The sequence below is a fragment of the Myodes glareolus genome, chromosome 2, assembly GCF_982192425.1.
Source record: "Myodes glareolus chromosome 2, mMyoGla1.1, whole genome shotgun sequence".
Classification (NCBI taxonomy): Eukaryota; Metazoa; Chordata; class Mammalia; order Rodentia; family Cricetidae; genus Myodes; species Myodes glareolus.
This window is the reverse complement of record NC_142027.1, coordinates 66,537,030-66,563,843: the sequence shown is the minus strand read 5'-3', so window position 1 is coordinate 66,563,843 and position 26,814 is coordinate 66,537,030. Positions and strand designations below refer to the sequence as shown.

General features: G+C 43.8%; 1 protein-coding gene across 2 annotated transcripts in view; it reads left to right on the top strand.

Moving 5' to 3' along the window:
* The first annotated feature begins 14,524 nt into the window (after window positions 1-14,524).
* Ropn1 (rhophilin associated tail protein 1) overlaps window positions 14,525-26,814 on the top strand; it is a 28,442-nt gene continuing 16,152 nt past the window's right edge. The window contains exon 1 of one of the 2 annotated variants that reach the window (XM_048454139.3): window positions 14,525-14,729. The gene's annotated coding sequence lies outside the window, so the exon portion shown is untranslated. Of the gene's footprint in view, window positions 14,730-15,978; window positions 16,054-26,814 lie in introns of those variants that run through there. The other variant, XM_048454140.3, reaches the window with a different exon arrangement.

Here is a 26,814-nt window from a genome sequence, read left to right as displayed (position 1 = left end):
ACCAACCCCTCTCCTTTCCTCCCCAACTTGCTTTCAGTCATGGTGTTTCCTCACAGCAACAGACACTGTAACTAGGACAGAAACTGATACAGGAGTAGCGTGCTGCTGTGACAGACCTGGCCATGTTGTCACTTTGGAGCTTTGGGCTGAAAGTCACTGAGTGTTGAGGACTCCGTGAGTTCTATGGTACTGACATGTTATGCTGGGCACAAGGCACATTCCAGTTATCTGAGCACTGGGTGGCTGAGGGAAGAGGATTGCCATAAGTCTGAAGGCCAGCTTGGGCTACCTGAGCAACTCCAGGCCAGCCTGAATGTATTAGTTACATTTTGGTGGGTGCTATAAAACGCCACGACTGGGACATCTTATGGAAGACAGAGTTTATTTGGGCTTATGGTTCCAGAAGGATAAGAGTCCATCATGGTGCAGAGGCACAACAGCATGTGGCAGGCACAGTGACAGGAGCAGAAAGCGAGGCTGGAAGTGGCTCAAGGATTCAGATTATCAAAGTCACCCCTAGTGACATACTCCTCCAGTAAGGCCACACCCCCTAATCTGCCCAAACATCACCATCAACTGGAATCCAAATGTTCAAATGCCTGAGATATTGGAACAGTCAAACCAAGCACACACACACACACATATATATGTATATGTATATATATATTTTTTTTTAAAAAAAAATAAAGAATAAAAGCCTTTGGTGCTTTGGGACCAAACCAAACCATACCGAAAGTTCCACCTATCCTTTATCTTTATAAAGTAACTGGATCCATGACATGTCCTAAGCAGAGTGCTATGCTAGCATTCCTCTGGAGCATCTACTTGATGTCGTCAGCAGGCCTCCTCGGCATCTCTCTGGGTGGGAAGCAATCGTCTAACACATTGCAGCTCATGCACTTGGTCTCTACAGACTCAAACTCAGCATACGTGCAGTAGAGAGAGGAGGAGGAGGACTGAATCTCTGCCTTAAGGGAAGCAGAGATGCTCTGGCTACACAGAACTTAAAGCTGTCTATGGCCAGCAGTTAGGCAGGCTGATTTCCGTGAGAACTGTGTGCTGCATATAGATTGGATTAGGAGTCACATGGTTCTTGCCCATATTGAGTATTCCCCCAGTTATAGAGGTATATTATATAGCAGGCAGCTTCTCCAAATTGCATGGATGTAACATGAATGGGTCCTGCTTGTTTGTGTTTTCGGTCCTGCCCAAAAGCTGTTTAGCCCCAAAGAAAATCACACAGAGATCTCTATATGTTATAAAGCTGATTGGCCCATTAGGTCAGGCTACTTATTAGCTCTTGTAGCTTATATTAACTCATTATTCTGATCTATGTTAACCATGTGGCTCAGTTCCTTTTTCAGTGGGGCAGATCACATCCTGCTGCTTTGGTGGTCTGAGCAGGAGTGGGAGGAATCAGCTTCCTCCTTCCCAGAATTCTTCTGTTCTACTTCTTGTCTCCTGCCTATATTTCCTGCCTGGCCAATCAACGTTTATTTAAAATATGATTGACAGAATACAGACAATTCTCCCGCACCACATGGATAAAAATTTATATAAAAGAGAAGTGTATTGATCAATATCAGTCAGAAGGGCTAAAAGAATGACTCCCTGGTAGAGCCCTGGGTTTAAAGGAAAATCAGCAAACAAAAAGGAAGTCAGCAAACAAGCCAGACACTTGTGGCAGAGTTTATATCTAAACCTAGTTTATAGACCAGAGCCAGCTGACATATTCAAGATCAAGTCTGGTTAATGGTAATACTAAGACCTGAATGCTCCTCCGCTACCACAGCTCTCCTCAGCCACAGCTGGAACATCCTTCCCCACGCCTGTTGGAAGGACATCTTACTTAGAAATTCAACAATACCTTCGACTACACTCATCTTGAGTGGGATGCCAAGGACTGCTTTGGGGAAATGGGAAAATAAAGCAACCTGATTAACTGGGTCTTCTACCTCATAGACCTGTCAATCTTCCAGCTTGGGTAGGGGAAGAGAGAGGAGAAAGTACGTGCATGTATGCATGCGCAGGTGTACATGTGCACGTATGTAGGGGTTAGAGGACAATCTCAGGTGTTCTTCAGGTACTATTCAGCACCTCTTAGAAGACAGGATCTCCCTCTGATTTAGAACTCACCAACTGGGCTAGGATGGCTGGCCAGCAAGTCCTAGAGACCCACATGTCTCCACCTCTCCGGTGGTGGGATTACAAGGACACTCTATCATCCCTGCCTTTTGTGCATGGGTTCTGGGCTTCTCAAGACTTCATGCTTACAAAGCAAGCACTTGACTGACAGATTCATCTCCCCAAGCCTGGATCTGAGTTTTTACCACTTTTCCTGGCCAGTCTTGTTTCCTGGCCACAAGTTATCACTATCTTTCTATTTCCAGTTTGGTTTCCTTCCTGCTGGGGAAATCCTCGCCCTTTGTTCTAGCGTTTCCCCTCCATCTCCTCTCTCCTGCCTAGGGGTCCGTCTGACCCCCCCCCCGTTCATATCTCCTCTCTCCTGCCTAGGGGTCCGTCTGACCCCCCACCCTTTCACATCTCTCTCAGTTCTTCCCCCCTTCCCTTTTCTCGCCTCTTTCCACCTCCTCCCTCCCTTCAGCTTCTCTTGGAACAGTGGTTCTGAATTCTTATCTCCACCGAAACTGGGTGGCTTTTCGCTCTCTCCTGAAGGGGAGTTTGGCTGGGGTGGGGGAGCCGTGAGAGCCCCAAATGCCATCTTTCATCTTCTTTCCTATTTTCAGCACATATTCTATTTATAATTCTGCCTCCCTCGTAGCAGATTGACACAGCACTCTGTGTGGTTCCCAGAATAAATGCAATTCAAGAATGAGAGGCGAGTCCAGCTCTCGGGGCTCTCTGCAGCCAGGTGTTTGTTAGACTTCTTTCTGCCAGGCTGCAGTGAGCACCGCTGTGGTCGTCACGCCTACCTCCCGGGGTCCTGGAAACTCCTCCCATGCAAGGGTTTTCTTCCTGGCAGATTTCCTTTCCTATTCCTGTCTGGACCAAGCTTAAATTAAAAGATGGTTTTTATTCCTCAGGCATAGCTTGACTGCTCCATTCAAGGGCCTTATTTTGCCCTAATGTGTGTGGTATGCATGTATGTTTATACATATGTGCATGCTTGTGAGTGCACAGGTGGGTGTAGGTCATTCACACATCTGTGTGTGTATACATGGAGGCCAGAGCCTGGTGTTTAGTATCTTCCTCTATTGCTCTCTACCTTTCATAACAAAGCAGAGTCTCTTATCTGAACTGGGAATTCAACAATTCAGCCAGTCTAAGTGGCCAGCTTGCTCTGGGTGGTGGGGAGAGGGAGACTGTCTCCACCTCCAGCACTGGTGGTATTACAGACAGTATTTACAGGGGTGCTGGCATCTAAATTCCCATCCTCACACTTGCACGGCAAGTGTTTGACTCACTGATTCATTTCCCCAACCCACATAAAAGGTTCACACCAAATATTTGTTGGGAGCCAGGATAATTGCTTAGTCAGTGAAGTGCTAACCTTGCGAGGAAGACAACCGCAATTCAATCTCCCAGAGCCGACATTTTCAAAAGAAAAAGAACGAAAACCAGGGAGGTGTGGTGGCACGTGTTTGTAATCCCAGCATTGGAGAAGTAAAGTCAGGTTGACCCATGGGGCTTGGTGACCAGCTAACCTCCTCCATTCAGTAAGTTCTAGGCCAATGAGAGACCCTGTTTCATAAAACTAGGACTGATGAACCCAAGAAGCAACACCAATTGTCTACTGACCTGCATGTATACCCCACACACATGTGCCTGTACAACAACTATTGTCTTCTGACCTTCATGTATACATCACACAATGTACCTGTACAACACCTATTGTCTACTGACCTGCATGTATACTCCACACACATGTGCCTGTACAACAACTATTGTCCTCTGACCTGCATGCATACCTCACACAATGTGCCTGTACAACACCTATTGTCTTCTGACCTATATGTATACCCACACACACGTGCCTGTACAACACCTATTGTCCTCTGACCTGCATGTGTACCCACACACACACATGCGCCTCTACAACTAGCACATACGTGCATAAAATAAATATTTGTTGAATGCACCTGTGAGTACTCAATACTGGTATATTAAACATTAAGCCATGAACCGAGTAAGTGTGCACTATTGGGAATTGTAACTAATCCACAAAGTGAACCGTGTGTGCAAAGTCACATTTTTAAATGAAGAACCAAGTTCGCATGACACCCAAAATTTCTTATGTTTTTCTCATCAAATAATTTTGCAATCTAAAGGAAGAAACAATGGTGCAGAGTGCCTTCTACTTTAAAAAATGTGCTTTACCTGAACGGTTCTATTCATTCCGCGATCTCTGCAGCAAGTATTAGTGTGCCCGCTTCAGGTGCCTAAAACTGGGACCTGCACAGGTGAACAACTTCTCTTTATAATCTGTGCAATAAGGGGTAAAAATGGATCCAGCTGAACTGTATCTACTGTCAAAACTTGTTTCAAAAGCCAGAAGGGGATTTGAAGCCTGTGAGCAGGGTCAGAGGCAGCATGTGACATTAATATCTGTTGTGTCCTCTGTCCTCTGACTGGTTTCTTCTCTGTGTGGCACAAAGAGGGTGATCAGACAACTATTTGTTTAATTGAACTACTACATGAACTGTCTTTTTACTGGGTGTTATGAATATGAAATGTCCCCTATGGGTACATGTAGTGGCACTTCATATTTATTTTAATAAATAAAACTTGCCTGAAGATCAGAAAAGTAAAACAGCCATACTGGCTAGCCTTATAGGCCAGGCAGCAATGACGCACACCTTTAATCCCAGTAGCCTCACTAGCTTGCTACATAGAAACCAGGCAGTAGAGGTGCATGCCCTTAATCCCAGAACTAGAGAGGATTATAAAACGGGAGGAGATAGCTCTCAGACACAGTCTCCTTCTGAGGTTTCCTGGAGGCAGGATCACTGTTTTTAGAGTGAGGTGAAGGTAAGAGCCAGTGCCTGGCTTTTCTGGTCTTTAAGTTGAACCCCGGTATCTGTCTCTGTGTTATTAATTGTGCTTCAGGTATTTGTGTTAAATGTTTGGTCCCAACACTGTTGCAGGAGGTTCTAGAAACTGTGGATAGTAGGGCTTGGTTGGAGGAAATAAAAGAAGCCATGTCTTCAAAATACACAATCTTGTCTGGTCCTCTATTTCTCTTTGCTTCTTATTCATCATGAAGTCACACACACACACACACACACACACACACACACACACACACACACACACTCCCTGCTGTGATGTTCAGCCTTGCCAGATCCAAGTTACCATGGCTCAGCTTACTCTTTGGAACCATGAACTAAGATAAACATCCCCCCCCCAGTTCTTCTGGCAGGCATTTTGTCACAGACATGCAAAGCCCAACACACCTGGTACTAGTCTAACATCCAAGGCCTGAAGTCAACACTTTAGGGGGAAAAAAATGTCAACCTGGGTTTCTGTAATATGATATGTTTGTCATTATGCCAACAATTATAAAATACAGGTTTTTATATTTTTCATGGATGAAAGGCTCAAATTTGCAAAAGTAGTTAGGGCCCACAAAAAAACATAACGTGGCTCTGGTCACTTAACCTGCATCAGTTTCATAGAGTCATTGTTTCCAAGCCTTTCCATGAAATCGTTGAGACGAATTGTGAACCACAATGTCTGTATCCTCTTTCTGTTGCTGAGTAAACAGCAAGACGTTAGGATCTGAACTCGCTGCAGAAAAGCAAGGCACCGGGTTGTCTGAGGAAGGCTATCTGGTAGGAAGACAGGAGCCAATGCCCCTGGTCTTCAAAAAAAGCAGACATGGCACAATACACAAGCCCCAGAGGAGAACTAAGGGAAGCACCGGAGTCTGTGGACCAGGCCCCTGAGGAAGACAGAACATTCTGTGTGCAGATCCTGGTGTTTTGAGATGAGCCAGACTCAGGGGGGCTGCAGAGGCAGGCATCAGGAACATCTCGTCTGCATTTGGAGCAACAATGAGGAGAGAATGTTTGCAGAAACTGCCTGTTCAGTAGCATCCTCTCCATGGCAATGTGAGTTGTTCCTTTGATTGCTCTCTGATGCGTAGCTTTAATTGTATCTTTGCTTTTATGTGGAGAATAGAGTCGTGTTCCCAGGAGGATGGCTGGGAAAACCCACTGCCAGTGTAGAATACAAATCGAGGCCTGCAGAAACCACTGAGTAGGCACAGGAAGAGATGAGCAAAGACACAATTTCCAAAGATCTGGAGTTCAGACATGGAGAGGTCTCTGTCCCTCTTATTTTATAGAGGATAAACAGGAGTGACATCGTCACTAGAAGGATGAGGAAATGGCTTTGGGTGGAGAGTTTGTATGTCGGTCCCCCAAAATGCTCTCCCTCCCTGACTCTGGAACTTCTCCAGTTCCAAAACATCTAAGGCCACTGTTGACATAAGAACCTGATTCTTTTATCCAAATTAATGGACACTTCTCCACAAGTAAGACCATACTGTGTTGGCATTTTGTAAGCCGCCCTTTTCAGTGACTGTTTCAGCTCCTAAGCCTTTGAGGGGGAGGCATTGCAGTAGAATCCAGGCATTTTCCAGTTGAGGAAGCATCAGACAAGAGCTCCAGCAATTGGCACTTGGGCTGGCTCCCAGGAGTGGGGACTGTCCCATCAGGTTTGGGCTCTCCTTCACCTGTGAAGCAGAAGACAGCAGCTGCTTCTGGGAGGCAGGACTAAGGGGTGGGGAGGTGAGGATTTTCTTAAATCTCTTAACTTTTTGTATAAACTGCACAACAAACCAGTATCACATTCATCTTCATAAAAACGACTTTAAATGTTTCTTTCTGCTACTGCATCTCAGTTAGTTGTGAGGAAAGAACAAGGCGCCCTGCGTGAGAAAGGGAGCAACCACCATGGAGTACCATGTGTGTGTGACCCCAGCGCAGGTTACAAAGCAGCCCACACCTGGGATAGTCTCAGAGAAAGAATGCTCATTCATCTTGTTTGAGAACATAATCGTCCATTTCAGAAGTCACTGAGAACAGATTAGGACCCAAGTCTTCCTGAATTGCCCAGAGAGGCTTCAGATGCCTTTTCTTTCCGTGCTTTCACTTAGAGATCTGGCCATTCGGCACAGGAGAGCCAGTGCTTAAAGGGGTTCACAGAAATGTGTTTATACATCATATTTGTTTGTCATTATGCCAGCACAGTAGTAAAAGATGAGTTTTTATATTCTTAATGGAAGGGAGAGCAAGAAGGACAAAAGTGCCTGGAACCCACAACAACCATAATGTGACCTGACCACTCAGCCTGCTCGCAGCTTCAGAGATTGCTAGTTCTGCAAATCATTCAGGTGGATGGAGCGGCCACATGCTTCCCATCCCTCTCCTCCCCTTCCTCATCACTTGGGCACACTAAAAATATGAATGGGATTTTTTTTTGCCATTAAAATAACCAGAATCAGGGTTGCACTCAGACCTCTACAGCACAAGTAGACAAATGGGGCTATATTTAGCAGCAATCAGAAAGAATTGCTGTTTTAATTACCCCTACAAATAGCCATTACCGCATCAGACGGGTAGGAAGCAGTAACTCCAGACAGTGGCTTGGCATGTGCCCACTCTCCTAGGAATGATTTCTCTCTCATTCCATAGGAGACTCTGTGAAACGCGAATGTCCCCTTTCAAAATTCCAGCCCTTCTTTTCATATTAGAGTTATAAATAAGTAAATACAATCTGCAAACCATTTGATTACATCCCTGTACTTTCCCAAGATTCCCCAAGGAGGCACTTATGCCAATTTTACTTCATTAAATATTTAAATAAAAACTCACTGAAGTGAATCATGACAAAGAAGCATTTATTAAGCACACGCTTGGGCACAGCGCGGCACTAGGCTTCGGACACGAGCAAGCGGAACATTTGCTCCCTGCAGGCCAGCAGTAGGCTAGTGTGGCAGAGACCTAGAGGAAGGCCATACTGGTGTCAAGGGAGGAAGACCATCCAGAAACCATTCATTCTAATGAGAATTCCTTATGCAGCAGTAATGAATAGACAGAACTTCTCCTGGCACCAGACCTTAAGCGGAACCAAGCGTCTGAACAGCAAAATTCACATCACAGGGTCCAGAATTTGCTCGGTTCTGAACCACCAAAGAAAGGCCTCTGAGTTCAGGTCTCATCAAAAAAATGCTGGTACAAAGAAATTAATTTAAATTCATTTTGCTTAGAAAACTCATAATTTTCATGGGTAAACATTTGCTAAGCATGGAACAATGCCAAGAGAATGTAGAAACACAGAAAATAGTAGACATAAATAGATCACCACACTGTAGGACATACAGGCTGAATGGCAAGGGAGTGATCCCAACAGCCAGCTCTGAATTAGGAGTCAGGAGGAGAGAGAATTCTCCTGTGTCAGTGAAGATCAAGCAAGAAGCATATGGTACTCTCAAGAAAGTTTCGCTGGACTGGAGAGATGGCTCAGCGGCTAAGAGCACTGGTTGCTTTTCCAGAGGTCCCAGCTTCAGTTCCCAGCACCCATTTGGCATGGGGCAGGGGTTACAATTACCTTTAACTCCAGTTCCAGAGGATACAGTGCATTCTTCTGGTCCCTGTGGGCACCAAGTACACATATAGTACACCAACACACATCCAGACAAAATATTTATACGCGTACAAATAAAGTAGCATTTTAAAAATCTTTTCAAAGGAAAGTTTAGCTAAGAAGATGCTTACTGAGGACTGGCAGAGTTTACCAACTGATCACAGTGGTAAACCTAGGGACCAGCAGCAGTGGGAAATTGTTACTACTCCTAGACCTGAGAGGGACGAGCAATAAGAAAAACCAGTGGAAACCGTGCTTCTGGGGACCCATAAGAATTGCATGTCAAGCCAGATGTGGTGGCTTTTGCCTTTAATCCCAACACTTGGGAAGCAGAGGCAGGTGAATCCCTGAATTCAAAGCCAGCCTGGTCTATATAGTGAGTTCCAGGACTGCCAGGGCTACACAGAGAAACCCTGTTTCAAAAACAAAACAAAACAAACAATGAGAATTGCATGTTGCTTGGAGTGAAGAACCTTACCTATAAACCCAGCACCCCAGAGACTGAGACTGGAGAATCATGAGTGTGAAGCCAGCCCAGTCTGCATGGTAAAAGCCATCTGAAAGTAAATGAATATATAAGCAAAGGTAGGTGAATGGTGGGTGGAAGAGGTGCTAGGATCGGAGCAGACTCTGGACATCCAAGGCAGGAGATTCAGCTTCAGAGTTGGGGAACAATACCTACTATGTGGAGGAAGGACCATAGACCATGGTTTCTCCATCTTGCCTCAGTTGATAAGTCTTTGTTTGGAGAGCTAAACTGTGCTCTGTCGGATGGCTATTACCATGCCTGGCCTCTGCTCACCATTTGCTAATAGCAGCTCACAGCCAGTTGTGATAATCAGAAATGTAACCATACATCACCCCAAGGGACACAAAACTGCCCTCAGCTGAGAACCACGAGGAAAGGGAAATGACCATAATCAGAAACCGGCTGCACTTGACGTGAAATGTGAGTGCGGACACGAAAAGCTAAAGGCTTAGATCAGTGTACAGCAGAGGGACAATGACCCAGACTCCGTTATGGAGAGGGAACATTGTCGGGTTGACGGTTTAGTATGTCATGGGGTAACGGGGTGAATGCATCGCCGCCGGCACACTGGAATTATCTGGAGCTGGTCTGAGGAAAGAGCATGTACCTTCTGTGGCCTTGGGAATCTGGGACACCAGACACAGGGCTGAGATTTGAAGAGGGAGGTGGGACCAAGAGAAAGATTTGAATACTCTATACAGAGACAACTAGCAAAGCCTCTCTCCACATGAAGAAAGGAGAAGAGTTCTTGCAGAGGAAGGGAGAGAACATTGGAGAGGACGTTTCACTTTATTTCATTCATTCTTTTCTTTTCCTGGGGTGGGGGAGGGAGTGCTGTGCATATTTAGAAGATGAATAATGTAGGATAGGAATAGAAAGTCTGGAGGCAGGAAAAGCAGGCAGTCTTCTGAGGGATGATAGTGGCTGAAGTCCAGCTCCTGCCCCACTTGCTAAGCCATATGCCGAGGGGCCATGTCTGCCTTGGGACCACCTTGTCCCATGTAAGTAAAGGTGCCGTATAGAGAGTCAGATCTTCAGAGAGTCAAGTCAACTGCAGAAAAAGAAACACCACAAAGAGCCACATCCATATCTTGCATCCCACTGTGGTTGTTAGCAACGCGCACACTCACACACATGCACGCACGCACACACATTTCAACTCCTTGAGCAAATCCTGATTAGGTGGCTATTTTCACCTGTGAGAGTCACTCTGCTTTTCCTAAACAGTTCTAGAAAGATCTCGGGAAAAAGCTGCCCAAGAAGAAATGAGGGGAAAAGGCAACCCTGGACCACTCATGGTAGCTGTGTTTGTTATCTTGAGGATCCTGATTCTCTGCAGAAAGATGATAGCTCTCTCCTTGTCACTCTACCAAGAGGTATGCTATGACAGGCAGAATTCTAAGGTCCTGCCACAGTTCCACCTGCTGCGGTGCATGCTCAACCACATTGTCCTCCATTTGAGTGTGGTGGCACCTATGAATTCAATGGAACATCACTCCTATGATAAAGTTTATGTGCCAGAAGGTAATTTGCAAATGTAACTAAGGTCCCCTAATCAGTTGACTTTGAGTTGTCCAAAAGAAGGATCATTCCTGTTGATCTGACTTAACCATGTGAGCCTTTTAAAAAGGCAAAAAGGAATAGGAGATGCCTCTGCCCAGCTGGAAAACGATGACAACAACCAGGCTGTGACTTCGGTGAGAAGAGCATGTCACTAAGATCTGAGGGTGGCTTTTGGAACTAAGAAATCTCTCGTCAATAGCAGGCAAGAAAACTGGTCTAAAACCACAAGAAATAGAATTTTGCCAATGGTCACTGAACAGGAAGAGGACCTAGAGGCTCAAATTAAGATCACAGACTCCTTAGACTTGGACGGTAGCCTAGAAAGACTCTTAGAGAAGATCAGTACCCTTTCTAGACTCCTGCACCTTAGGAACTGAGCTGATAAACCTGTGTTGTTAAACTCAGTTTGCCAAAGAACATGAATGTGCCTTAACTTGTATTAACACACACAGGGTGCATCAAGTCCAAGGAGTTGGACAAATGTGCTCCACAGCCAAACCCAGAAGTAGGCTGGACCTGAGCTAAGTTCCTGACTGGGATACAACCATCGCCAGCTCCATCTCAGCCTCCCTGCGACCCCAGCAGCAGGGAGCACAAATTCCACTCACATCGTCCCATGTAACAGTCCATGCAGGACCAGGAGAAAGTGAGCTGTGGGTGAACCATGCAGAAGGGGAGGCCTTTCTGAGCTCATGGCCAGTAACAGTGCCTGCTCTGCATTCAGTCTTATTCAAGGGTCCCCAAATGCAACATGAATAAAACAAAGCTAAAAGGTCCCACACGTTCCTGTAGGAGAATACAGAAAGTTAATGAAGTGAAATTTTTGGCAACATCTAACATTTGGTGAGAGTAAAGTAAGGGAGAACATGAGAAGGACGCTGTATTCTCCTTTAAACAGAGGCATGGGAGATGACCCTTCCGAAGGTAACTTTTGGATAAAAGCTTGGGGAGCTGAAGAGCTGACTGTGTGGAAATCTGAAGAAGTTTCAGCCCCAGCAAAGGCAAGGCAACGGGTTTCCAAGGCAGGGCTGGATCTGGTCTTTCTGAGAAACAGCCTGACCAGGTGGCTGGAGGGAAGAGAGCAGGGTGTGTGTGGGAAGTCTGAGGGCCTGAGCATCCCTTTGACTTTCGCTCTGGTAAAGTAGGAGACACTGGAGGATCTGAGGAGGCGGCGACACTAGCAGTCTTCAGTGCCCAAAGGATGGTACCGGGAGCCACAGAAGAGCAAGAACAGAAACAGGGCAGTCAGTGGACTACGAAGCCATTGCAGTAGCACAGATGAGGGCAGTTTGCTCCGACGAGGGTGCTGGAGGTGGTGTTTTTAGGTTCTGGGTGACTTTTGTAAAACAGATCCAAGAGAATTTGCTCAGATCAAATAGAAGCTGTGACAGAATAGCATTCAGGAGTAAAGGCACAGCCTCGAACCTGAACCACTAAAGGGGCAACACTTGCCATTGCTGGTGTGGAAAAGATTGAAGGAGCAGGATTGCAAAGGAATGTGGGTTCAGACCTGTTAAGTCGAGGAAGAGGAGTAAGCACGGGGTGGCTCAGGAAGACAGCTGAATGCTCTGAGGAAGGACTCGGAATGGAGACCTAAATTTGGCATCTAAAACATGAGACTGGGGGTAGGAGGTAAGGAAGAGTGAAGTGAGTGCAGGCCAAGAAATCCAAAAATCAGCCTCAGATTAAGGCACCAGGATGAGGTGAAGAAGAAGCCACCAGCAGGACAGGAAATTTTAAGTAGGGTGTGTCCTGGAAGCCCAAGAGAAAATTCTCGTGGATGAGAGAGTGGGCCACAAGGTCAATGACAGGGAGCCAAGGCTCAGAGATGGTCCCTATGTAACAGGAGGCCCAGCAGGTGTGGTGCTGGTGCTGCAGTGAAAATAAAACCCCAATTCAAGTAAACACAAAAGAGATGAAGGGAGAGTAGCCTAGAACAGTTTCGCAATATAGAGGGGCAGAGAAACGGACCGGGAATGGTGGGAAACAGAGCGGGAGAAATTAGAACGTGTTTGTAGACTGACGAGGATGATCTATCAGAAGGAAAAATAAAATGATGGTGAGAAAGGTCTGGTCAGCTCGCAGGGCCACAGGATAGCAGAGAGGCAGGGTGTAACATATTGGACTGGCTTACTTTAAAAGTTTTAATACACGACACACCTAAAGGTCCGTGTGAATTCTGAAATATCGGGAACACCCACAAACCCACCTCCCACTCCAAGGCTAAACCAGCAATCCCATTTCCCGTTCCACACCCGCCTTTCAGAGAAAACCTACATCTCTGAGTATTACCACCGCTGGTCCTTGTAGTGGTCTCTGTGCCGGATTCTGTCTCATGTATTGATTGACCAAGCTGCCTCTCAACCTTGCCTCCTACAGACAGACATCTGTCTATTCCAGACAGCACTGTGAGATTCCTCTCTTCTATTTCATCTGGCACACTAAAATTCAGTTTTTAGCATATTCCATCACCAGGTGGCTATCGCTCTGTCTGAGAAGCCCCTTCTGTATGAACATCCTTACTCACTCCTGTCTAATTATTCATGCTGAAGGAAAAGATCAGCACATCTTCACATGCGCGCGCACACAACAGACCCCAGTGGCCAGAGCCCAGGAGACATCAAATAGGCTTCCCCACCTCTTTTTTCCTCCTGGAATACACACCCACCAATCTCCTCCCACGCAATCCCCTCCCGTGCTGCTAGTCAGAGCCTATGCCAGCAACTGAATGTCCCTCCACCAAGGCCTTGGGAAGGCAGTGGATAGTCCGTGATTAATTTCTTTCATCCCTAGATCTTGCCTGTGGGCAAGTGGCTTCCCAGATCATCCAGGTGTGCAAGCACCTGCAGGATTTTGACAAATAACAGTAGGACAGGCCCTTTGCAAATGGATGGCAGCGGGCTGTGAGAAGCCCTCTGCATACATAAACCAAAACCCCATGTACTCACTGAGGCTTGAAATTGCTTTAAGGAGACAACGGCTTTCATCTCACAACTACAGAAACCTTTGAAGGCCCTGGGTGAAGGAACTCATTGATTCTGGCTGATGCACACTACTGCGCAAAACGGGCTGGAAGACTGCATGGTTGTGACCAGACCCTTAGAAATGGAGGTGAAGGGACAAAGGGGGTAGCAGACCATGGTGGGTCTTTTTGTTTGCCTCTAAAATAATAATAATAATAATAATCACCTTCAAATCAAAAGACCCGGAGTGGAGTTTGGGGGTAGGGGTTACTGCTAGGGATCTAACCATAAACAAGTTACCCCAAACTTTGAACCTGATGCTGTCCCCTATAGTGAAGGTACCCGGAGACATCATTGCCTTGTGTGTGTGAAAGCACCCATCACATATGACCACACACTGCAGGAAGAATACGCATTCCTTTTTGCTCTGTGCCCCCAAACATTTCAGGCTCTGTATTTATACACCTTAGCTCCACCCCCTTTCTTAGTAGGATAGAGGTTAGGAGAAACTTAGACCTGTCTCTAGCTAATCCTCATCTTGGTCTAGTTGCTGAATGCCCCAATTGTCTCATCTGAGAATGTGGAGGTAAAAGTGGCCGAACAGACGAACTGAGTTAATACCTGATTTGCATTCACAGTATGCCCTGGCATGAACAAACGTGCTGCAGTGTTGGCTGCGATCCCCAAGGGTCTCCCTCACCTACCACTTTCTGTGTATGCCCAGGATTCCTAATCCCTCCTCCATCCTATGGGCTCTCCACCACCGCCACCCCTCCACAGGCCTTATGATCCTCCCTCCCGCAAACGCAAACTCGGTGCTGGAGAGTCTATGACGTCACATAATGCTCCTGCTCCCTGGTGGGCAGGCAGTAGGGTTGCCCAGCAAGGCACACCGCTAATAAAGCCCTGAGTGGTGCTTGCGTCCCTCGTGGTCCCGCCCTTTCGGAGTAGATCTTGCCGCTCTTCCACCGCCTAAGGTCCCAGGCGCTCCCCACATCTTTCGCCTGACAGCAGGCGCTAGGAGTCACCTGAAGCGGGATAGCCCCTTTGGGAGCCAACCTGAGGTAGGGGGAGTGGAAGGAGGAGGGGGAGTGGAAGGAGTGGGACGAGGAGGGGCGGAGGGGGGGGGGTGGAAGGAGGAGGGGAGGAGCCCTGGCCATTGCCACCACTGCAGGGGACCCACCTGAGTTCCCAACTCTTCCTTGCCCACAGAACAGGGAAAGGGCGCGCAGAAATCTTTAAGTGGGGGAGTATTAATTTCTGGCCCAATTTTGTGTGTGTGTGTGTGTGTGTGTGTGTGTGTGTGTGTTTACCCAGAACTACTATTATATTCTTTAATTCTGTGTACTATGGCTTGAAAATACAGTGGAATCTGACTAGCCCCCACTGCTTCTCCATTTGTAACGCGGATATAAGAACACATTTGGAAAGACAGTTGTGGGGACTGACGGGCGTGACTGATACACTATAAACTGGTACCACTCATTCTTCCACCAATATCTACTGAACTCTGAGTTCCAGGCATTAGGCCAGCACTAGGATTCTGTAGTGAGCAAAATGCTGGTCAAGCCTACCCTGGGCTTTACAACGTACAAAGAAGTGTGTTCATCCAAGAATCACACAAATCATGTCAACTCTAAGCTAAGTGTCACTGAAAAGGTGTCGTGGAACTGTCTTGGAGGTCAGGGAAGAATTAAACTGAGCTCTAAGGAAAGAATTCACCTGTGTAAAGTAGGAAGCACATTCCAGGCCAGAGTCACTGTGTGTTCCAAACCCACCACTCCCTGTCTCAAATAAGAGCAAGGATGCACAGTGACTTGGTCCTGTGTTCCAAGAACTGTTCATAGAAAACAACTCTGAGATTCCAGTATGTGGAGACTTTCATTCCTTTAATTGAACAACTTAATGTCTATAACTGAACCCTTAGACCACACCAATAAAACCAAATGAAATCCCAGAACAAGCTATAGGTGATACTTGATAAACCTGTGTTCTTTAGCACTTAGCGAGTATGCTCAACGTTCTCCTTTGGGAGGCGAGAAGGTTTCTCTTAATTGCGCATTTATTGAGTTGTAAGAAGTGGAGGTGGGCCCTGAAATGTATGAAGAAAGGAAGCTTACTCGAACCAAGAACTTTAAGAATGGAAAAGAACTTGGCAAAACGTTGGAAGAGTGGAACTGTGAGATGGAATAGACCATTCCCCTCCTTTAAGAAATGGATGGGAATAAATCGGTCATAGGGCTCAGAGGCTGAGAAGTTGAGTCTGGTTGACAAAGAACCTAAGATTCTAAAGCTTTGTGACTCAAGAGTGCACGGAACTCCTGAAAGTAAGTGTCAGTAAAGGAGACTTTGCTCTGCACTTCTGCTGTGTTGGACATTTCCACAAAGGTAATGCCACCGCCCGCCTCGTCTTTAGGCCTTGAAAACCGGGAGTTACTCTAGACTCCTCTCTCCTCCCCCACCTCTTCCCAAGTCCTGTATGTCCAATCTCCTAAATGTCTATTTCCTGTCCCCTCCCCCTACTTTATAGAGACTTGAAGCTCTGGTTGTGCCCAAAGGACTGCCAGGTTCCGATCTGGCCCACCCCACTCTCTTAAGTTCACTCATGAAGCTATTGGCCAGCGTGTTTCAGGCTCAGAGAGAAACAGCACCAAGTAATTTTAACAAAGAAGGATCATCATTTAAAAAAAAAAATTTAACACCAATGGGCTTGAAGTGATGGAGGAATGGCTAAAAGGAGATAGAGAAGAATCAAAGGATGCAGGGATCACAAGTATAAGGAGTAGCCTTGAGCTAGACCACTTCAGGGAAGGACTAATACTGAGCGTGATATAGAGGGTTGTGACCACAGTCCCCTGGAGGTCAGAGGAACCGTGGAGATGCCACCCCCACAGAACTGACTCTCTAGGATGTCCGAGAAACTGAGACCATGACTCTCTGGCAGCACTCTGCTACAGAGCTTCCCAAGAAGGTACCAGCATGAGTCAGTCAGCTTCCCATCACTATGCGGGACGTAATTAACTTATAAGGAGACAAGACTTATTTTGGATCACAGTTCTAGGGGTTCTAATTCAAAATCAAGTGGCCCCGTTAATTTTGTCCTCTAGCTATAGCAGCCCATCATAAAGTAAGGATGGAGAATCGTGGCAGATCAAGCCACTCATCTCCTGAGTCAGGAGGAAAAGAGAAAAGGAAGACTCTAAGATCACATGATCTCAAAAGTTCAAGCCCCTTTCAGTAGCGCCCCCTGGGGACCAGATCTTTAACATACAGACTTTATTACTAAACCATAGCACAAACAAAAATGTCAGCTATGGGTACCACAGACACTCGAGAGATGGCATACAGCAGGAGTCAGATGCTAGAGACGCTGTGCTTCAGGGTCCAGAGCTGGGGACACCAGAGACACCCCAGTTGTTTCTGGAGTCCAGCAAGAACACATCTGAACCTTTAAGAAAAATGGTTGCGCCTCCCTGTAGGTCCCTCCAGTGCTCTGTACAGGCAAAGCCCAACGTGATGGCAGCTGGCAGAAGGAAAACATTTAAATACTTCCCTTTTGGCTGAGGCAGTGAAGGATGGCTTTGGAGTTGAGAGGCCATCATTTGATGGTCAGTGTATCAGCAGAATCTGCCTGTGTGACCCCAGCCCATAAATCATCTCACGGCTCTCTGTTGCCTCTGATGTACAAAGCCTCAGAAGGGTTTTTACATTCAGACCTTGAGCTGAAACAGATCCAGCCTTAGACCCAACGGTCCCCTTTCATTCACGCTAGCACCATGATTACACTTACTAAATTCACCAGCTTCTAAAACCTCCAAACTTTGTTTTTCTTGTTTCTTGTGAATTCTCTCTTCTCTCTCAACGGCAAACATGCTTACTGAATAATTGTCCTCTACTCGGGGACTCTTCTGCTGGATGGGAACAGAGTAATAAACATTCCAGGCCCCCCAATATCTCAGTCCAAATATTACCACCAGTCTTTGGAAACTATCTTCTATCCTTGCTCCTTTGTTCTATCTAGTGCAGGCTCCTTGACATTTACCATACTTTTACTCTCTTTTGTTTTCTCTATATTACATCCTGACTGCATTTTCTTCTCCCTCCCCTCTCCCAGTCTCTCCCTCCATCTCTACTCTCCCCCAGATCCACCCCCCTCTGCCACCACCTCTCAAAAAAGAGAAAGCCTCCAAGGGACATCAACCAAACACAGCATAACATGCTACAGTAATACCAGGCACACACTGTCACATCAAGGCTGGATGAAGCAACCCAGTAGAAGGAAAAGGGTCCCACAAACAGGCAAAAGAGCCAGAGACACCCCCACTTCCACTGTTAGGAGTCCCATGAGAAGACCAAGCTACTCAGTCAAAATGTCAGACCCCCTACAGGCTCCCTGATCTCTGGGAGCTCCCATGAGTCCCAGTCAATTGATCCAGTGGGCTGTGTTTGCGCAGTGTCCCTGACCATGAGGGACTCCTTTCTATTCCTTCATGAATTCAGTGTGTATGATCTATTTATTTCTATATTCCAGTGTCTAGTCTAATTCCAAGAAAACACACAAAGTTGGATTGGGTTGATGGCTTTTCCTGGGATCTGAAAGTCAAAGCTCTGCCCAGTTCTATAATCCGGTTCTGGTGGCCAAGAAAGCTCCTTCACCAATGAGTATGTCTGCTATTTGAGCTGTTATGCTATACCTTGCTATGAAAGACAGTGGCTGTGTGTGTGCTGTGTTAGAAAAGACCAGTATGATGTTATAGATATGGAGAATGGTAATGGGAGAGGAGCACAGTTCAGATCTTATCTTTTAGACTAGTGTGCATTTGCCCGAGAACTTTTATTCCTACACTTCAAGTCTCTGAATCAAGATTGCTACAACTATACCAGAAGTAAGGAGAATGCCTAAAGGGGGAATGGTGTGAAGTGTTTTTATAAAAACATGAATAAAAAAATGTTTTATAAAAACATTTTATAAAAAATGGAAAAAGTATTTCCATTGTATACCTAGATAAAAATACGACCATAATATACTTAGAAATACTTACATCAGGGCTGGAGAGATGGATTGGTGGTTAAAAGCACTGGCTGTTCTTTCAGAGGACCCGGGTTCAATTCCCAGAACCCACATGGCAGCTCACAACTGTCTGTAACCCCAGTTCCAGGGGATCCAACAACCTCACACAGACAAATGTGCACATAAAATAAAAATAAATAAATACTTCTATCATATACCTAGATAAAAAAATTTTCATCCTATACTTAGAAAGGACAAGGCTAAGGTGATACCAGATCTCAAAATCGGGAAATCACATTAGACAGCTTTAGGAAGCATGTGACAGTCTGTGGACAAGCTATGTACATTTAGGGGCCATGACATAAACAGGGAGGAACTTTTTGAAATACAAGTGCGACTAAGCTATGACAGATTGAAATAAGTACCTGTCCAACTGTTAAATAATATGGAACTTATGTCTTCTAGAAGGTGGTACTTGCATGATGGATATGAAAGTTTGGGAACATGAGAAAATTTAAAAAAAAAAAACTACTCAAAAAAACAAGGATGCAGTCAAGTGAGCCTGCTCTTAGCAATACTGCTATTGACATGCAAACACTGCATCTGCTTGAACATGGATTTTGCCCAAGATGAAAGATCCAGGCCTCAATAATAGAAAGTTGGAGAAATAAACAAAGCTAATATAAATAAGAGAAATTGTGTAGCGTTTAAAAACAATTTTTTTAGACAGGACCTCACTATGTCCCATGGATGGCCCAAGACTCCTGTGCAATCTTCCTCTTTCTGCCTCCTGAGTGATGGTATTACAGGCATGTTCCACCACACTAGGCTTTAATTTGTGGAGATCTTGAAAGCCACATGGGGTATCATTTTGATTAGAAAAGAAATGAAGAGTCACTGAAGGCTTTTGAGGGTTTCTGGGTAGTTAAGGACATTGATCTGACAAACTAAAGAAATGCCTTAGTTTCCTGGCATTGGAAAACTCTTGATATCAGAACTTACCTACTCATCGGTTCTTGCAAGGACTAAGTGAGATGAAGAATGTGAAATGGCTGCATTGTGCCGGTTGTGCTTTGAGTGTGCCTTCATGGGTGGCAACTGTCAGAATGTGCTTAAAGAGACAATAACAAAAAAAAAAATCTGGGCATAAAATTGGGACCTACTCTGACAAAGGACTTCTGTCCTACTCAAGGTGCTAGGAATGAGCTTTATACGATGCAGATGAGATTATCCAGAATATCTTAGTTATTTGTGAGAATGGGAAAAGATATTTCTTTAAACGTGGTGCTGTCCTGGAGACAAATCCTTGACATAAGTACGGTACAGTGTGGAAGGCAGAGAAATAGACCAAAGTCTCAACTCAGCACAATAGAACCTGTTACCCTCGTGGGCACCCTTTATCCCTTTTATATGTCAATCCTGAAGACACTGAACTTTATTAGAATTTAAGCCTCTTGGTTGTTATTTGAAAAGATGCTTGCTTTTGTTTTCCTAGTTGGAAAAAGTTAAATACATAGGGCTGAAATGGGGGCTGAAAGAAAAAGATGAACCTAAAATGGTTAGGATGTATGACAGCCGGACAATAGAGAGGATAAGAGAAGTCTGCTAGGGATACTTTGGTGGGAAAAGAGAATGCCACCATAGGTAACTGATAGGTTTAGGATTTGCAATTATTTGGGAATTGTTGGCAGAGAACTCAAGCTAGTCACAAAAGTGTCATCTTTCTCCCAGTTAGTATATGGTAAACTCGAGAAGTTCAAGCCTCAACTGAAAGCAAAATGTTAAAAAAAACTGTTTAAATTATTTTCTGTGTATATGTGCATGTGTGCAAGTATGTTGCATGTGTGTATGAGTGGTGTGTGTGTGTGTGTGTGTGTGCCAGTTCTCATACCATGGTGTACATGTGGAGGTAGGTCAGAAGAAAACTTTGTGAAGTCACTTTTCTCCTTCTGTATTTTTATGGGTTCTGAGGATCAAGCTCAGGTTGAAGGCTTGTATATCAAGCCCCTTAACTAACCGTCTTATCAGCCCCCATTGAAAATGTGTTCTAAAAGCCATATAAAGATATCTGAGAGCTTAAGCTGCTTTCTTGCCTGGTGACATTTGCCAAATCAGACTCTGGACTGAACATCCTGCATAGTCCTTGTGAGGAGACTGTTCTCCAAGAAAAAGACAGCAGAATGTGTTTTAGATTTACATTTTTTTTTTTAGTTTGGTGTGCATCTGAGCGTGTGTGTGTGTATGTGCGCGCATGTGAGCCTGCATCCCTGAAGGCCAGAAGAGGGCATCAGCTCCCCTGGAGCAAGAATTACAGGCAGTTGTGAGCTGCCCAATGTGGGTGATACCCTGAACCATCTTTACAGATGTGGAGGCCCAAAAATGTGAGTCTTTTTCCACCTTGTCTGAGAGTCAGAGAGTTGGGGGTTGCTCAAAGTGTCTGACAAGCATTGTTGCAAGTCTCAACTCAGAATGTGATTACTTAATTCTTTTAACATTAAGATAGTCCATAAAAGAAGGTCCATTCAATCCTGACAGGAGGTCAGGATATGCAAATGTACTTCTGCTCCTTCTTTTGTAACTGTGAGGTCACCTGGGGAGTGCCTGTCTTCAGGATGGTCTAGGGCAGCTTCACTGTCTAAATAACAGAATACTAATGATTTGATGTCTCAAAGTGTCAAAGCAATTGACTGTTTGAGTTGTCCTTTGAATCACGTTAATAATCTTTCGTTACATTCTCCCCACTCCACCCTCCACCCCATTTTTATTGGGTATAAAAACATATGGAAAAATAAATGCAGGTGATGTCAATATTCACAGGAATGCCCTCCCAATACTTTCTATGATTTCTGCTCTTATTCTTTTTTATGCATCTGTATATTCTTTACTAATATTTCAAAAACCCCACACCCCCACCCTAGCAAGAGGCGTTTTTGTCAAAGTTGGTCCACAACATCCAGACTTTAGTAGAGTTGTTTAGGTTGAAGGAAAATGATGCCAGAAAGTAATATTGGCCAGAAGGAAAAGAGAACACAGGATAATTACATGGGAAAACAATAGCTTAATATTGATGATCTAAAAACTGATGATGTCACCTGCCAACAGTGATAAAAATATATATGTAAAAATAAAATAAATAATAACATTAGTACAAGGGTAAGAAAAGAATATTGAGTTAAATTATCATAATTACTTTCACTATTCAAAAAGTAAAATTAAGGGAAGACTTAATAAATTTAGGATGCATATTGTAATCCTTAGGGCAACCTGTAGTGGAATAAGTAAAGCACATCTCAAAATCTAATAAATGAGAAAAAATTAGATTACTAAAAATATTTGATCAGTTTCAAAACTCAAAAAATAGATGATATGAATATAAAAGAAAAAGCAATATGTTGAATGGTATAGGGATAATTATATTTTAAAAATAAATGATTCAATTGAGAAATCTTCGGGATTTTTTGAAGGTTTATAGTTTGAAAAGAAAAGTTTTGAAATACAGGCATCATGAAAAAAATTAACAAAATAAAGCTGACAAGCCAAGTTGACTTTAAGACAACTATTAAAACCATGTGTAACATAAAACTATGTATAGAAGCTTTATGTTATATAATATTGAGCTTATTTAATAGAAAGATTTTAAAATAGAAAAACATTATTTATAAATGTTTATATGTAATATATAATGTGCTATATAATAGGTTAAAATTGAACCAGTAAAAATGGGCATAATTAAAAGAATAAACAAAAATTATCAAACACTTTTTCCTCCCCTGAATTTTTTATTTTTTAATTCTTTTTTTTTCTTGTACAATTTTGCTACATAATAATCCAACTTTCAGCCTTTCTGCCTTCATCTCTCAAGTGCTGGTATCACCGGTGTATTTCACTTCTAGTTCAGATGGAGACCTTACATCATCCTTGGTTATTCACAGAGTAGCAAACAGAAAAGGAAATCTGATGTCAAAGATTTAATCTACATAACTAACCCTCTGGATATGTATAGAACATGGCATTCAGCAACTACAAACTCAACTTTCTTTTCAAGTACACATGGAATATCTACCAGAACAATCTGAAGGAGAAACACGGATGAGAGGGATAGACCCTTAGAAAATGTATCTTTAAAGAGATCGAAGAGACACGGAGCAACATACACTAAAGTGCACCCAGAAACTAAACATAGTTCAGAGTAACCATTTCCAGTGGATCGAAGTGTTTCTTGAGGGAGCAATCCATTATTTAAAAAGCAGTAGAGAATCATGGAAGAAAATATGTCCCCGGAAGAACCATTAAATTTAGAAACGAGGGGAGACTGCCCACCTTTATCTGTGAAATTAGTGGCGAGGCAGTCATCAGATGGAAGATTTTCTAGAAGAAGCTAAGGGGCACGCTGCAGAGGGAGGGGAGTCAATCTGGGGGCAGCCTGAGCGGTCCGGGACGGAAGAAAGCGAGATCATTTGAGAAGTAATGAGATCAAGAAACAATTTTTTAAAAAGGAGTGCAGACGGTGACTTCCTTAATGGAAGCTGCGCGACGGGGGTGACACAGATGGCATTTTCCAGAGACTGCAAAGGGACAAATGTCATAGTCTTGTTCACTGGGCCTTGTGAAGGAGAAGAACTGAGTGTCTGAATGCTGGAGAAGGGGACAGGAGACCGGAAGACACACTGAGGGTGGCAAAGGGCTGAGGGTATGAGTTCACTCTGACACAATGAAGGACAGTCACTGGGTGGGACGCAGACTGGCAGTGAATTAAGAAACTGAGTCAGTGGCCCTGGGGAGCAGATACTAAGCAGAAGCATAAGTCAGCTACCTTAGTAGGTGGGATGTAAAGTAGGGGTTCACTGAAACGGACGTTATTGTAAAACTTATGTTTTATGAAGCAAGGTTTTAAGAACAACCTGGGTCATAGGTGACTGCCATTTATATGAAGCCTAACTGTACACAAACCTATGCCCTAGAGTCAGCACAGCCCACTGAACATGGCAACTAAGCTCTTACCACGTGTGTGTCTCTAGAGGCCTCGCTCAACTTACACAGCCTTAGAATCACATGACCACCTCAAAATGTCTTTGGTTTTGGTCAAGCCGCCAAGAACTTTTTAAAAACTTGTATCTTAGTTAAGGTTTCTATTGCCGTGAAAAGACACCATCATCCATGCACTGAGATGTGTTTCTGCTAGTCTTTGGAGTGAGAACACTCTCACTGGGCTGCTAACCTCTGACCTCAATTCTCCTTGAAAGCTCTTAACTGTGTTAGTAGTAACCATTTTACAAGTGATGTTTATCACTCTAGTGATTAAAATTGTCAAAGCATTTTTGAAGTCAGTAAACTAATATTGTGCTCTGAAGATCACTGATGTGTGTCATCTAATCTCCAGAGAAGGGAATGAGTCTAGCAAACTCCCCTGGGTAGGTAGCTTGGTAGGGACACAACAAAGGGCATCTTCATTGTTCACAGTCACATACATACAGGTGGGAACCATGGTGGCCTGGACTTTATTACTGAGATACTTTCAAAGTGAAATTCACATCCACGGGGTGAATGGGCAGACCAGGGTGCCTATGGGAACAACCTAAGGCATTTACATACTTCTTGGGGTCCCATGAGCAATGAACAAACAGCATGAGAAAAGTCCTAACTTCTGTCACCCAGCTTTCTGTCTTCTCAGACCATGTGTTTAATGACATCCAGAAAGTCTTCCTTGTCTTGTTAGGTCTCTGCTTCAAATCTTGAATCTTGTGTAGTTCATTTTGGCACTTTTTTGGCAGGATAGTTGACATCCTCCAAACATGCCTCTTCGGGGGTCCTAACTAGTATATTAACCTAATACTGTTAGCTCTACAGATACGCCAGTCTTTTTATTTTATTTTTTCTCCACTCTACTCCTTTCCTCTCCCTTCCCCTTCTACCCTCTTCTATGGTCCCCATGCTCCTAATTTACTCAGGAGATCCTGTCTTCTTCTACTTCCCATGTAGATTAGATCTGTGTATGTCTCTCTTAGGGCCCTCTTTTCTGTCTATATTCTCTGGGATTGTTAATTGTAGGCTGGTTTTTCTTTGCTTTATGTCTAAAGCCACTTATGAGTGAGTACATATGATATTTGTCTTTCTAAGTCTGGGTTACCTTGTTCAATATGATGTTCTCTAGATCCATCCATTTGCCTGCAAATTTCAAGATGTCATTATTTTTTCTGCTGTGTAGTACTCCATTGGGTAAATGTACCACATTTTCCTCATCCATTCTTCAGTCGATGGACGTTTTGGTTGTTTCCAGGTTCTGGCTATGACAAACAATGCTGCTATGAACACAGTTGAGCACACGTGGTATGATGGAGCATCCTTTAGGTATAATACTGAAAAGTAGTATTGCTGAGTCTTGAGAAGGGTTGTTTGCTAATTTTCTGAGAAATCACCATACTGATATCCACAGCAGAACACCAATAGGATGTGAAACTATCTTCATTAAAGCCAGGCATCCATGGACTTGGGGGAGAGAAGCAAACAGTGCCATTCTCCGCAAGCGTCCTCCACAAAACTGTAGCTATTTTTTCGTAAAAACCATACTATTTACAGTAACATCTAGGAGATTTATTTCTGTTTTAAATATAATTAAAATATTCAATTTTGATTCCTAAAATAGCGAACGCTGATAGACTTAAACCATTAACAAAAGCAGTTGGGAGGGAAAAGGGGGCGATTAGAGGAGAGAGAACGGGAGTGGATTTGATCAAAACACATTACACACATGCATAAAATTCTTGAACAATTAAATGCAAAATATTACACCCACACAGTGTAATTTTTAAAAACAGAATTTTGATCTGCTTTGAGGGGCGGGGGACTGGAAAGGTGGTTCAGTCGGCAAAGACACTGCTGCCGAGCCTGAGGATCTGAGTTCAATCCTTGGGACCTGTATAGTGGAAGAGGAGAACCAACTCCTGCGAGGTGGCCTCTGACCTCTACAGGTGCTCTGTGGCACATGTGACCGCCCCCCCTCCCCCAGTAAATAAATACATTGCACTCACAAGGGACATTGTATCATTGGATTGTTTCTTAAGGCCTTGGCATAATGTACCTGACACAGTTTTGTTCTTTTGCTGGTTTCCCCAAGCATTATTAGGCTTACAAAAATTGAACAGAGAAGAGAGTACAAATTAAAAATAGTCCCTCTCTGTATATTCCTAAGTGAATTATATTTCGATTACTGAATGATTTGTTAGTCTTCTAAAAATGCTGAGCTAGTTAATAAAATTTATAATACTTAGGAATATTCTTTTTTTTTTTTTTCTGGAGCAACCCAGAGCCTCACAGCTTCTAGGCAAGTGCCTTACTACTGAACTAAAACCCGAACCAAAATTATTCTTTACAACAGAAAACAGTGTGTGTGAGGTGTTTGTGGAGGCTGTGGGTTTTGTGTGAGGTGTTCAAGAAGGCTGTGGGCTTTGACAGCAACAAATCGATTTTCAAAGAAAGCCAAGTTGAAACCTTTGAAAATTTGAACTTTTAAATAAGGGGGAAATTTAAGAAATATTGAATATAATGATTAAAATGGTAATATTTCAATATAAGAATTTATTTCAAAAGCTATACAATTAAAATATTTTGAAGTTTTTATTATGTTAAAGTTAGATTTTATTGAATTGGTTGTATTATTTTCCATTTTGTTTCTAGAAGGAAGCATTTGCAATTTCTACAAACAAAAAAGTCATTTTTTAAAAAAAAATCCATTAAATGTTTGATTTGAGATTAAGATCAAAAACCAAAATAGCCAGGCATGATGACTCTGTCATCTCAGCTCTTGGGAAGCAGAAGGTTCTCGAGTGCACAGCCAACCTAGATGTGAGATCTTGTCTCAAAACCCAAGGTCAGAGATGAAGTCAGTGGTAGAGCCCTATCTACCCTGGACAAGACCCTGCGTTTGATTCCCCAGCACAAAAAAGCCTAGAATAAGGACCTAGTTATAAATGAACAAATGTAAATTATTAGAGACAGATAATGATGATTTATGGAAGTATATATTTTGTTGCAAAGAACTAATGTGAAAATTTAAGAACAAACTTAAAAAAAATACTTTGAAACGTACTCACAAAGATTGACACTGATAATAAATATATCACGGTTCAAGCGAACATCAG